The 13452-nt window shown below is 42.6% G+C and overlaps 3 long non-coding RNA genes across 10 annotated transcripts in view; 1 reads left to right on the forward strand and 2 right to left on the reverse strand.

Moving 5' to 3' along the window:
• The window catches only part of LOC144300279 (uncharacterized), a 32176-nt gene that overhangs the window by 10122 nt on the left and 8602 nt on the right, over positions 1–13452 (forward strand). For 3 of the 6 annotated variants that reach the window (XR_013366845.1, XR_013366847.1, XR_013366846.1), the window contains exon 1: positions 3157–6815. The exons of 2 other annotated variants lie outside the window; for them this stretch is intronic. This is a non-coding gene — a long non-coding RNA (uncharacterized LOC144300279). Of the gene's footprint in view, positions 1–3156; positions 6847–13452 lie in introns of those variants that run through there. One more of the 6 variants, XR_013366849.1, reaches the window with a different exon arrangement.
• On the reverse strand, positions 1814–6699 carry LOC144300281 (uncharacterized). Of its 2 annotated transcripts, XR_013366853.1 has the most exons (3): positions 6442–6681; positions 3945–4094; positions 1814–2665 (listed from the first exon to the last, which is right to left on the reverse strand). It is a non-coding gene; the product is annotated as an uncharacterized LOC144300281 (long non-coding RNA). The 2 variants fall into 2 exon arrangements; XR_013366854.1 differs by lacking the exon at positions 3945–4094 and having other exon boundaries at positions 6442–6699.
• LOC144300280 (uncharacterized) lies at positions 9657–12421 on the reverse strand. Of its 2 annotated transcripts, XR_013366852.1 has the most exons (4): positions 11900–12421; positions 11296–11455; positions 10453–10521; positions 9657–10184 (listed from the first exon to the last, which is right to left on the reverse strand). It is a non-coding gene; the product is annotated as an uncharacterized LOC144300280 (long non-coding RNA). The 2 variants fall into 2 exon arrangements; XR_013366851.1 differs by having other exon boundaries at positions 9657–10521.

Here is a 13452-nt window from a genome sequence, read left to right on the forward strand (position 1 = left end):
GAGATTAAAGGTAAGCTTCAAGAAACCTCTCAACCCGTAGGTCCTCTAGGAAGTTCATGGGCATTTTTTCTTCAGCAACATCAACAGGGGCCCAAAGTAGAGAAGGTCTTACCCCGAAGAGATTTTGGATTGACTTTTGTCCAGTGGAATCAACTCCACAGAAATTCACAGCTGACCCACACAGTTTTTGAGAAAATTACATCACCCAAAACACTGCCATTTTGGACCGAATGGGACAGAGAGAAGATGGACAAGATGAAGAGAAGGTGTTGGGCTTCTGAAACTCTACTGGCAGGAGGCAGGCTGACAAAAATTATGTGCACGGCAAACTTGTACTATCTTTCATGAAAAGGAACAGAGAAATTCAGAATATGGAACCAAGAGTCTAGAGGGTGGAGCCGAGAACCACAGAGAATTATACCTAGACCTTGAAGCCTAATCAGAGAACATCTAGCATTCGCAGAGATGTATTTCTGAATTGCTCTGCACCACTGCGGCCCTCATACCTACATTTCCCCCACATTGATTGGGAATGCCAAGAGCTGTTTTCCTTTGCCTGTCACACCATTGTATGATAGGTGTTGAGGAGGAAGAAAAATCATCTCTTTCAGAGTTTCCCCAAATTAAAAAGAGTCATGCTCCAGGAGGTATAATTAACAAAACTACACCTAAGTAGCTTCATCTGTAGCTGTACCTAATTTAGATAAAAAGATTCTGGACTTTGAGCAGATGCTGTAATGGGATGATGCTCATGAGGACCTTAGGAGAGGGTGATGTGTTTTGCATGTGGAAGTGATGTGAATCATTGGGGAACAGAGGGTGGACCACGGTAGACATTTTCCAAGATGGTCCCTAATGATCTCAGCCTTCTGGTATTTATGGCTTTGTATAATCCCATCTTCTTAAATAACTTGGTTCTAAGAACAAATAGACGATCTCAACATTGAGGTAATGTTCTTTCTTTCTTTCTTTCTTTCTTTCTTTCTTTCTTTCTTTCTTTTCTTTCTTCTTTCTCTTTCTTTCTTTTTTGAGACAGAGAGGAGGAGGAGAGGGGCAGAATGAGAGGGAGAGAGGAATCTCAAGCAGTCTCCGCACCCAGCACGTAGCCTCACTCAGGGCTTGATCTCACAACCCTGAGATCATCACCTGAGCCAAAAATCAAGTCAGAAGCTTAAGCCACTGAGCCATCCAGGTGCCCCAAGGGAATGTCATTTCTATGATCATATTACAAAAGATTCTGAATTCCATCTGTCTAGTTGACTTACTCCCTTGATGGTTTTGATGAAGTGAGTTGCCATGTTGGAGAGGCACATGTGGCAAGGAACTGAGGGCAGCCTCTGGCCGATAGTCAGCTGCAAACTGCAGCCCTCAATCCAACAACCCAAAAGGATTTGAATCGTGCCAACAACCATGTAAGTGAGCTTAAAAGCAAACCTTTCCTTACTTAAACCTTCAGACGAGACCCCAGCCCTGGCTCATGCCTTGATTGCAGCGAAAATTGTGAGGGAACTTAGGGGGCCCAGTGAAACTGTGCCTGAACCCCCAATTCACAGACCCCAAGAGAAAATGTATGTGTTTTAAGTTGCTGTGTTTATGGTAATTTGTTAGACAGAAATAGAACTAATAGACTTATTACATTGCCGGAGTTGGAAAGATGGACAAAACTTAGTGTTTGCAAGGCCGTGGGGGAACACACATTCTCACAAAGTGTTGGTGAGAGTGCAAACTTTTTTTTTTTTTTTTGAGAGTGCATACTTCTTGAAGGCAATTTGGCAATATGGATTTAAGAAAAATCAAAAGCTTGAAGGGTGGATATGTTTGATCCAGCAAAGTTTATTGCTAGGAAATTGTCCAAAGGAAATAATTGGACAGGTACACAAAAGTGAAATCACATAGTCATTACCTTGTAGTTTATTCTCTCAAAAAATTAGAAGCAACCCAAAGAAGGATTATTTGAATACATTGTGACATATACGAGGATAGGAATGCTATGCAGCCATTAAAGAAAATAACATATCTATGCATATCAATTATCCACTGACATGGAAAGCCACATGCTAAGTGAAAAAAACCAGGTTACAAACTAATATGCTTAATATTAGCTCATCAATATTTTAGAATGTGTATTTGTGTATACATGAATAGAAAGACATCTGGAAAGATAGTCCCCAAAATCTTTACAAGAGTTTACAACAGTCACATTTAGGAACTAGAGTTTTTAGGTGGTTCCTACATTTTTCTATATAATCTTCAGAATTGTTTGAATATTTTATATGGACATATATTACCCTTTTAATCAGAATAAAATAAGTTCTTTTTTTCTTTGTTGAAGCTTAACCTACAGAATGATTGTGCACCACATCAGATATATAATCTCAAAAATCATAGAAACAGAATAGCATAGCTGTGTCAATATGCTCAGAGAAGCCATTGAGTTTTGGTGACATTTAAAACCTGAACAGTGACTAAGAATGGAAACAAACTCTGAATCACACAAAATCATTCATTGTCTCTCTACCCAATAGGGCTGAAGCAGTGGGAACTCTTTTATATGGCACATGTTTGGGCTTCACACATGAGCAGGATCACAAGAGGGATCTGTCCAGAGAGGCCAACCTCTGAAATATTCTTTTCTTCTTTCTTCCTAAAAGAAGTTTTCATTTACCTTTTAAAAATTGGAAAGAAGTTTATCATTAACCCCTAGAAAATTTTTCCCAAGAGGATGATCTTTTCTGGGTAATATATATTAGTTAGTATAATTTACATTTAAAAAGCCTTCTTGGGAAATGCTTCATAAAAGCTAGAATATTTATTTAGAATATTTATTTAATAAATATTTAGAATATTTATTATGTTTCATTGAGGCCCACTTTGCTGAATAATGCCAGTACTAAATTTGAAGATATGCCAGCCCATGTCATTTATTAATATAACCAGTGGCTACTAAAGTTCCAGTTAAATTTTAAGATTTATTTCTGAACCTGCGAAACGTTTCTTACTTAAAGGAAAACTTCTTTAGAAGGTGATAAGTAGCCTCTGCCGGAAGAGAGGAAAAAGATATAATACCTCAAACCTCATTTGAGACCTCATGTCCATAAAAATGAGTAGCTATTCTGGTGGCTGAGCAGAAAGGAAAGACACAGGTGTGCTTGCTGGGAAAGGCCAAAGTGTTTATGTAAATTAGGAACCTCAAATACTCAAAAGCTCACAAAGGAACCGATACTGTAATCTAAAAAAACAAAACAAAACTTTGTCAGTTAATAAGTTTACTACTCCAATGTGGCCTTACTAACATCTAATAAGTCCTAAAGTTGATGACTTATTTGAAGTCAGTGTGCGTGTGTGTGGGAGTGTGTGAGCACGCTATGCTTTGTTAAAGATTAGAATATGGGGATCCCTGGGGGGCTCAGCGGTGGAGCGGCTGCCTTCAGCTCAGATGGTGATCCCTGGGGTCCCGAGATCGAGTCCCACATCGGGCTCCCCGCAGGGAGCCTGCTTCTCCTCTGCTGTGTCTCTGCCTCTCTCTGTGTCTCTCATGAATAAATAAATAAAATCTTAAAAAAAAAAAAAGTTTAGAATATAGTGCAAGTGAATTGCAAATGTGAAGTATGGTTGCTATTTGGAGAAATTCCTTTTGTCCATGTTGTGACCCTTAATCCTCATCACCCTGTTGCGTCACGTTGTGACTATATGACAACGTCAACCACTTCAGTACAAAAAAGAATATTTTTTGATAAATAACATATCTTTTTCAGATAAATATTTTATGGCATTATTTTCCTGGAAAATAAAAACAAAAAGTTGTAAAATGGAATACGTAATCACTTTAAAATACTATTTCATAGTTGTATCTAGTTTGTCCAAAATAACGGTCAGCTTCTTGCTCTTCTGTTGGCATCGAATGAATCTACGTTTGTGAAAGGGATGGACATCTGCCAACTTACCAAGCAGGCAACCACCTTCGGGTTCCTGCCCTTAAGAGGTTCTCCAGTTGCCTTTGTGCGCTCTGTCTGCCTCGAGAGTGGGAAAACCCCCACTAGTGCTTTAGTTACAGCTTCCTCTTCTGAAGACACTTCAGTCACTGGCCGGAAGCGCTAAGGGAGAGATTAACGAACTTTGCCCACAACTGCGCCTTAAGAAATGATGAAATTCTTTATTAAAACAGTCGAGTAGAGTGATGATGAGGACCTACATGAACAAAGGCTTAAAATAGAGAAATGGGGTATCTTTGGAGGCTTTTCCTTAACTGGAGAGGAGACCTGGCGTTTAAGAACAATGCCTGTGCGGTGGGGAAAAGAGTGACAGGATGTCTTTAGTCAGCTTGGGCCGCCATAAATAATTACCACAGATGAGTGGCTTAAACAACAGAAATTAATTTCCTTATAGTTCTGGCGACTGGAAGTCTATGACCAAGGTGGCAGCAGGATTGGTTTGTCTTGGGGCCTCCCTCCTTGGCTTGTAGATGGCTGCCTTCTCCTGATGTCTTCACATGACCTTTCTGTCTGTGTGTGCGTGGAGGGAGAGACAGCTCTGGCGCCTCTTCCTCTTTTTATTCTCTATTCTATTTACTTATTTATACTTTCATTTATTCATTTAATGTAAGCACTATGTCCAATGTGGGTCTTGAACTCACGACCCTGAGATCAAGAGTTGCATGCTTTACCACTGAGCCAGCTAGGCACCCCTCTTCTTTATAAGGCCATCAGTTCTACAGGATCGTGGCCACCCTTATGACCTCATTTAACCTCAGTTATCTCCTTAAAGGCCCTATCTCCAAATATAGGGCTTCAACATAGGAATTTGGAGTGGGGCAGGGGTGTGTGTGAGTGTGTGTGGTGAATTCAGTTCAAAACACAAAAGATCTGGGATTGTTCTGTAGAGTCTTGGAGGACAAGATACCATAAGTTGATTTACTCTCTCCCCTTGCTGGAACATAAGCCCGATGGGGTCAGAACGAATGTCCGACTTGTGTCCTGTGATACCCCAGCACGTACTGCAGTGCCTATTAGTATAAATACTTGTTCCATTAATGAATTAATGAACATAGTGACTGGAGAAAAAAGTGGAAGGGACGCTGTTTCAATGGTCTGATGCATGAAGTACCAAATGCCTATCTTAGTGGTGGTAGAAATAAAGGGAAAGGGAGACAATGAGTGTGACAATAAGAAGATGGGATAAAGGGGAGGCAAGAATCATAGAGGACTGACATCCAGTGATTAAGTGACATGGTGATCACTATCCCATTGGTGAAAATAGAGAAATTGAGAGACTTTATTACTATGAATCCTCATTTTGAAATGAGATGCCTCTTAGGATTTGCTCACAGTTTGTGAAACTGAAAGCTATTGTAGCTTCTCCCAGGTGTCCCTTAAGGTTTCCCTGGAGGCCATGTGATTCCTTTCTCTTCCAGCAACATTCATGGCTTTTATTTTCTGACTTAGCACTCTCACCCCATTTTTGGTAGCCCAAAGTGAATTGGAAAGACTGGAGACACACATTTCTTCTCCTTTTTTAATAATCCTACTTCTCCCTTTACTGCTTTCATTTGTGGGAGCTACAATAGAAAATAGAAATTATAGTCATAGTGGGCATCACAGTGAATAAAATTTCTAGTCCTGAGTGCCTTTTGCTTTAAGATGATTCCTCTTTTCCTGACTGCTTTCTTATCTTCATAATTCTAATAGAAATGACTCATAATGTCCTTTCACACCTAGTTCTCTCTCTAGCTGAGTTATTGGGAGTGGAAATTTGCATCGAAAAGCAATCTACCTTCTGAAATTGCTGGTAGTTACAGTAGCTCAGTTTAGGTCTGAGACTTTTTGAACATATTCATTACCTCTTCTGAACCAACTACTCTTAGCCAACTTCACAACTGAAACTCAACAGGTTGTTAAATATAGAATTAGAGTAATTTGTTTACATCTACTAAGAGGATTTAGCAACAGGATATTATCTCAGATAATGGAAACACAGTCTTTTAGCTTTTACCCTAATTCCACCAAAAGTAAAATGTTTCAGTGCATCCCCCCCATAACCTATGTTCATTTTCTTCATGAATAAACAGTATTGTGCATAACTTTTAGCATAGGATTTGTTCACTGGATGTGGACTTTTATAATCAGCCAATAAAATGATCCTTTTGAATTATTAGATGATATCAATGTCCGTCAATTTTAGCAAAGTTATCACCTTTCTTTGTACAGAAATTTGTATAATTCTTTGAATGTGTTGTTGCTCCTTAACTTAAATACTCTCAACAACTAGTGAACATGAAATAGCAATGAGTCACCAAAAGCAAAAATTCTAAATGTAATCTAATTGAAATTGAAATTGTAGGGTGTTTCAATTAAAGATACACATTGATCTGTTTTAACAAAGACTTACAGAGGTTTAAACAATATAGAATTTTATTTTCGTTTAATAGTCTGATTTATTTCTCACCTAATATTGATGTGTTGGCTCCTTCCATCCTGCGGTACCACAAGTATCCATCAAGTATTAGCCCCATCTGCTTGTTCTAGACGGCTTGCCGCCATGTCCAGGCACCAGGATGGCAGAAGAGGAGACAGAATGAAAAGACATATTTTCCATTTAAGAACAACTCAGAAGTTGTCGCTTCTGCTCACATTGCATTGGTCAGAAATTAGTCATATGGCCACACTTAGCTACAAGAGAGGGTGTGAATACCGAGGCAAAACTTGGGATTCCATCGCCTGAGGGAATATGGGAAGACAGATATGACATGCCAAAGGTTGTGACTCTTCAGTCTCAGATGAACGCTCATTGGATTAAGCTGGTTGGACGTGGATTCAATGGTGAGGGGAGAAAAAAGAAACAGAGGCAGAAGTAAGCATCCTGAGCAAAATGTTGAAAATACGTTGTCAAATACCAAGTCCCAAAGATGTACTATAAATATTTTATAAAATTTATGGGTCTCGGTAATGGAAGCTCTGCTTATAACTCGCAAGTTTATTGTTTGACTTTCAAAGATTGGCTTTTGGCTTTATTTAGAGTAACACCCTTTGAGAACAATTAGGAACATATCTGAGTGATAATTTCTGCCTTATCCTTTGTTTGCGAATTTATGGTTGAATTAGTGTTACTGTAAAAACTAGATGCTTTGAGTATCCAAGTTTTCAGTAAAGAGTGTAATGTGGTGGGTGTCAAGGCTTTCTAGATGAAGCTTCTCTATTTTTTTTTTTTTTTGAAGCTTCTCTATTGAACCTTAGAAAGTGCTTTTGAGTTTGTTTACAAGGAAGACTTGGTCATCGGGCATCATCAGCGTCCAGCTTAGCCACAGCTTCTCTAAAGGGAAGCAGTGTTTTCTAGTATCCGGGCAGGTGCTCTGGTGTGGGACGGTTCGCCTGCCTGGGAAAGGGAGAAGAACACAGCATGAGGACAAGTGAAGTGTCAGGAAGCGTGGAGGGCCCATGCACCAGCCTGGGTTCTGGTGGCCTGAAGAGAAAGACTATGGGAAAGGTCAGGAAGAGATTGTGCCAACTTAGTAGGGAGAAGAATCACATGATGCTCTTCTGCTCTGGTCCATTTGAGAGCCTCAGAACCTCTCAGCCGGTGGTAAGGAATCAGTGGCCACTGGGATGGCCATCTTGTTCGACTCCAGCGCCACTATGGCTGAGGGGTTTAATATACCAGACCAGGTTTAAATAGCTATCTGCTTGGGATCCTTTGAGGGGTCTTCCACGTGTCCCCCAGCCATTTCATATTTCATTTGGTAGTCTGCTACAGTCCTTAGGGATGCTAACAAATGTGAGATACCAAAACTTCCTTCTGGCTCTAGGGACATGAATTCTCTACTACTGAAAGCAATCCTTCAGGTTGAGCAAAAGAAGTGAAGACACTGTCTCTAGAAGCCACAGTCTGTTATATTTTCTGGGAGGACAAAGGAGTGGGATGTTGTAGCTCTAGTTTTCTTTAGTTCATAGTCATGTATAACTGACCTGTTTATCCAGTTAACCGCTTGCCACACTGGAAGTAAGAGAAGCTTAAACAAGTCTGTCTGCAACTATCCAGTCTGACCGGCCAGGAGCTGTTTGGCGGGGGGTGAGCTAAGGAGGGCAGGGCCTGGGAATTGCCTTGTACAGAGGTGATACCTTGTGGCTGTGGGCCAGAAAAGTAGGAATGACACACAAGTGTCATCCAGCAAGACATCCTCCAGGCTGTTCCTGCTCGGACTTCTTCTAGGCTTAGAATGTCTGGATTGGGAGCAGCATACATTATTATGGTTGTCCAATTCACTGTGGTTTATAAAGCGGGATATTTTTTCCTCTAAGGATTCATAATTTTTTAGCTAGTCATACCGCTGCATTTTAATACTGTGATCTTTAAATAGATATATTATGGTGAATCACAAATTTGGATTAAAGCTTTTTACTATAGTCTTCAATGAGCTTAATGTATCTCTATGTGATCTGTATCTTATGAATAGTATAGATCTCTTTTTTTCTTTAAAGATTTTATTTATTTATTCATGACAGACACACAGAGAGGGAGAGAGAGAGGCAGAGACACAGGCAGAGGGAGAAGCAGGCCCCATGCAGGGAGCCCGATGTAGGACTCAATCCTGGTTCTCCAGGATCACACCCTGGGCTGAAAGCGGCGCTAAACTGCTGAGCCCCCGGGGCTGCCCAATAGTACAGATCTTTAATGATATTATGTCTCTTTATCTAAGTTAAACAAGTTTTAAAAAACTACATTTCTTTAAGTATAAATATTCTTATAAGCCTTTGTGGGACTGAAGATAGTTCCTTTAATAATGGAAGAGAGACTGTCAACAGGGAAAGAGCCCTGCACCTGCACCCAGAGGTCCTAGGTTGTTGTCACAGGTCCTGCTGAAATGACCTGTTGTATTTTTAATCAACTGGATACCTAGCTATTAACTTACAATGAGAGATACACCTTCCCCATGATCAGAACAATCATCTCGGGGTCTATGACCAATGACTGAGGGTCTAATCCCAGTATTAAGGGCATTGGGAAATTGGTATAGTATTTCTGATGTAATTGGTCTTGATCTTTTTTTTAAAAAAATTTTTTTTATGATAGTCACAGAGAGAGAGAGAGAGAGGCAGAGACATAGGCAGAGGGAGAAGCAGGCTCCATGCACCGGGAGCCGGACGTGGGATTCGATCCCCGGTCTCCAGGACCGCGCCCTGGGCCAAAGGCAGGCGCTAAACTGCTGCGCCACCCAGGGATCCCTGGTCTTGATCTTAATTTATCTTTTGTAATGTTAGAGGTTTGGATAAGACAACTTTTTAAGTTCCTTTTAATTTTGAAAATTCCTATTGCATGGTCTGCATCGGGGCGAAGGGAAGCCTTTGGAAAGTAGATGAGTTCAGTGGCAGGCACAGTGATGAACACTTACTGTGCATTATTTCGTTTACTCCTCGCAATCCATGAGGTAGGTATTGTTATCATCCCCTTTTTACAAGATGAAGAAACTGAGACCTATAGGCGTTAGGGAACTTGCTCAATGTCCTACAACTGGTGAGTGGTGGAGTTGAGATTCTGAACACGGCACGTGAGGCTCCAGGGTTTGGGGGCTGAAGACTGCTTCTTAACTGTCATGCAGTAGTGGTTTTGAGGAATGAACCCAAGAGCAATAAACAGTCCAATCAACAATGTTTCCTTTTTTTTTTTTTTAAGATTTTATTTACTTATTCATGAGAGACACACAGAGAGAGGCAGAGACACAGGCAGAGGGAGAAGCAGGCTCCATGCAGGGAGCCCGATGCGGGACTCGATACCGGGACCCAGGATCACGCTCTGGGCCCAAGGCAGACGTTCAACCCCTGAGCTCCCCAGGTGCCCCCAACAATGTTTACTTTTAACAAATTGTGTAGTGGCAATATTTCTCCAGATATTTTCTGTATGCCTATTATTATAAGTTTATAAGGTTTGAAAACAGAAGGGCACAGTGACCTCTGAATACAAATGGCCAAACAAAGCCAGATTAAATGATCTTAAAAAAAGGCAACAATGCATGAATGAACAAAGGACAACTTTAGGGCCTAAACTTCTAAGGTGATGGCTAAGGATGGTGCGAGGGGTTGTGCTGTAGCCCCTTTCTTCGCACTCGCTCAGCAGGAGCGGCACTGAGCACTCTGAGGACGGGGACTGGTGTCACCAGTCGGGTAGCAGCAAGCGGAGGGGGCAGGTGGTCAGCCCTGGAAAGGTACAGGAGACCCTTGGGTGTCGCCGGCTCTGCACCCTGCAGGGCCTGGCCCGAGGCAGGCAGGGCTTCCAAGGCCCTGACCTTCCGGGTCCCTGGGCGGCGGAGGCGGTGACCGGAGGGATGTCCCCATGGCTGGCGGGCGGGCACAGGTGCAAGGTGTTCATGGGACTTCAAGGGAGAAGTCAGAGGTCCCCTCAGTAGGACGGCCGGCCCTCCCTCACGCGCCTCCCAAGTGCCCTCGGTGGGCAAGTGGATCTTACCCACTAAAGTCAGTGGCTCCAAAGCGACTCCAACACGTTGGAGCTCCAAATGGGGTAGACAGACTGGCCCTAAACAGGGTGGAAGCATTATATGAGATCAGATTGGAAGTCCGGGAGGAGCTGTCTGATGAAACATCAAAAGAAATGGCATGGCAGTATGCAAACCCCTTGGAACCAGGAGAAGAAAGGGGAGAAGGAAAAGAAAAATGAGAAGAAAATGACAGAAAGAACACGGTACAAAAAAGCAGATGTTTTAAGGGGGGAGAATGGGTTTTAAAATAATAAAAACATAGCTTCTCCAAACAAACAGGACTCCCCAAGGAAGCTTTAAGGTACAGAATTGCTTTATGATACTATTATTCTATAAAACCCAGGCCTTAAAATGAGATAATAATACAACTGAATAAAACGAACGAGGCCATGGCAGAGCTAAGAAAACTCGTTGAAACTCCAAAGGGCGCCATCATAGATCTAGTAAATTATTTAGGAAGAGCAGGGAACAAGAGGGCAGTGGTTGAAAATAAAATTAGTGGAATGGAGGAAATGCTTGAACTAATCAGCTAATGCAGAGAAAAGGGACAAAGAAATTAAAGTATGTAGAAGGCAGTCAGGACGGAGGACAGAGTCTAGTCAACATAGACAACAAATGGAATAGGCAAAGTAGTTAGATATGTTAGAAGAAACTTCCCTGAAATTAAGAAACTAAGTCTTTAGCTAAAAGTGCACTCAGTACCCTAAAAAAATTGATACAGCACAATAAACATGCAGATATACTTTGGTTGAAGTATTGAAATTAAAGAAGAAGAAAAATCCTTAGCTGTACAGGAAGAAAAAGCAAGTTACCCGTAAGGAGGAAAATTAGGGTTGCCTTAGATTTCTCAGCAATATTCAAAGCCAGAACATGATAGCACAATGTTTACAAACTTCTGGGGATGAGAAAGTGTCATTTTGACCCAGTCAGAAATTATTTAGTCATAAAGTCAGCAGGCAGGGTTTTTCAAACCTGAAAAAAAAAAAAAAAACCACAGGAAAAGTCATATTTAGAATCTGGTGTATAAGAGATACAAAACCTGAGAGTCTTTCTGAAAAACAAGAACAAACCCCAAAAAACAAAAACACATTTGACAGTGAAATTCTGCCAAAGAAACAAATGAAGATCAAGATCAAGAATTTAGGAGTGGTGAGAGAAAAATGAGCACTGAATCCGTTTTTAAAAAGAACAAAGATTAAATAACTCTGAGAATCCCAATTACGGAACACAACGTGATGCTTTACAACCTGGCAAAGTGAAAATATGAGCAATGAAAAACGGAACCGGGCAAAGCGTAGGTGGGAGGAATAACAAAATTGTGTCCCTTCATCTTGGGAGCGGAGAGTCAGTTCATGCTACCTAAAATTAAGCTACGTAGTTAGGGAAAAAAAAACAAAAAACAAAAAACAAACAAACCAGCAGCAGGATTTCCAAGGCTTTGATGATCTTTATAATCTCTGCTTAACCGAAGAGCGGGCGGGGAGGGCAGCGTGGGTGCCAGATTGGCCTGCAGCTGTGTTTGGGTTTTGTAGGGCCAGTTCAGGGTTTTATGATCTTTTACAATGTGAATGCTTCGAGGTGGGGGTGAACTTGGCAGTCACCCCCTCCCGCGCGTGGCCCGGCCTTCGGAGGGCTCCTTGGGGTCTAAGGTCTGCTGTGTGAAGGGTCCCATGTCCCAAGCTCCACAATCCCTAGCATCAGATGAAGTAATAATCCATCACTGGGGACATCCCTCTGCCTGTTTTTCTCCAGCCTAACGAATGGCATTTTCCTGCGCAGCCTGGGCGGGGGGAGGCCCCGCTGCCCACCGTTGGCTTAACTCGGCTGCCACCTGCCACGGGGCCCGGAGTCCAGTGCAGCCCAAGTGGTGACAGAGGGACTTTCCTGAAAGATCCCTCCCTCCGCATGGGAACACTCCCTGGCGGCTCCTTGGGCGGTCGGTGTCTTATTCTATTTAAAGCCTCAAAGGCTTAGCTGCTGTCACCTGCTATTTCTCTGGGTCAGTTTTAACCTTCAGCCCCTTAACTAGAGTGCAGGTGGGGACCCAAACGGAGCCCAAAGAATGCCCTGTGGGCGGTTCCGACACAGGCCTTGAGGCTGAGCTGGTCATGCTAAGAAAGACTGCGTGGGCCACCCGGGGCCTACCCTGCTGCCTTCAGGAGGGGCACCCGGGGCACCGGCAGGAGCCCAGCGGCGGGGCACTGCGGCGAGAACTGCAGGACTCTTAAATTAGCACTTCCGCATACCCCACTGCATTCATCCTTCAACGATTTATGGTGACAAAGGACCTACCTTGGGCCAAACCAGCCTTTTGTTTCAATTAAATCCCGCAATAATCGAGAGAGAGATGCCTCTCGCACTCAGGGTTTGAATTTGTAAGTATTTCCCCAGTTAGAAGACGTGCCATAGAGAGAGCGAAGGCTGGACCGTGTGGTGGTGGCCGTGAGAGTAGGGGGTGGCCGGCGGGAGGGCGCGCTCCCACCCTCCCCGTCCCACGTCATTGCCAGCATCCTACAGTCAGGACCGCAGGAAAGCAAGAGCAGTGTTTGATCCTGCTTGGATATGGGAATAGGAAAGGGGTTAGTTAGGCTCTAGAGCTCGAAGGGCAGGTAACACGAACGATGGACAAGTGAAGGCCTTTACACACTTTACACAAGGCGTGGTCACTCGCACACTTACTGCTTTGGTAGATACTATCATTACAGTCAGAGCATCGCCTCTAGTGAGACGACGTCCCTCCATGTTAGCGGTGCTCACAGTGACAACGCTCTTGGGGTAACCTCTGAAAGCACCACGACGTAGTGCAAATGGACTCCTTGCACAGAATATTTTTGTTATGGAGAAAAGTTCCTGAGTTTGTGTAAAGCTGATCACATTAACCTATTGGTTGACTTCAAACATTTTTTTTCAAGGATTTTATTTATTCATTTGAGAGAGAGATAGTGAGAGAAAGAGAACGAACGAGGGGA

Source organism: Canis aureus, chromosome 28 (genome assembly GCF_053574225.1).
Source record: "Canis aureus isolate CA01 chromosome 28, VMU_Caureus_v.1.0, whole genome shotgun sequence".
Taxonomy (NCBI): Eukaryota; Metazoa; Chordata; class Mammalia; order Carnivora; family Canidae; genus Canis; species Canis aureus.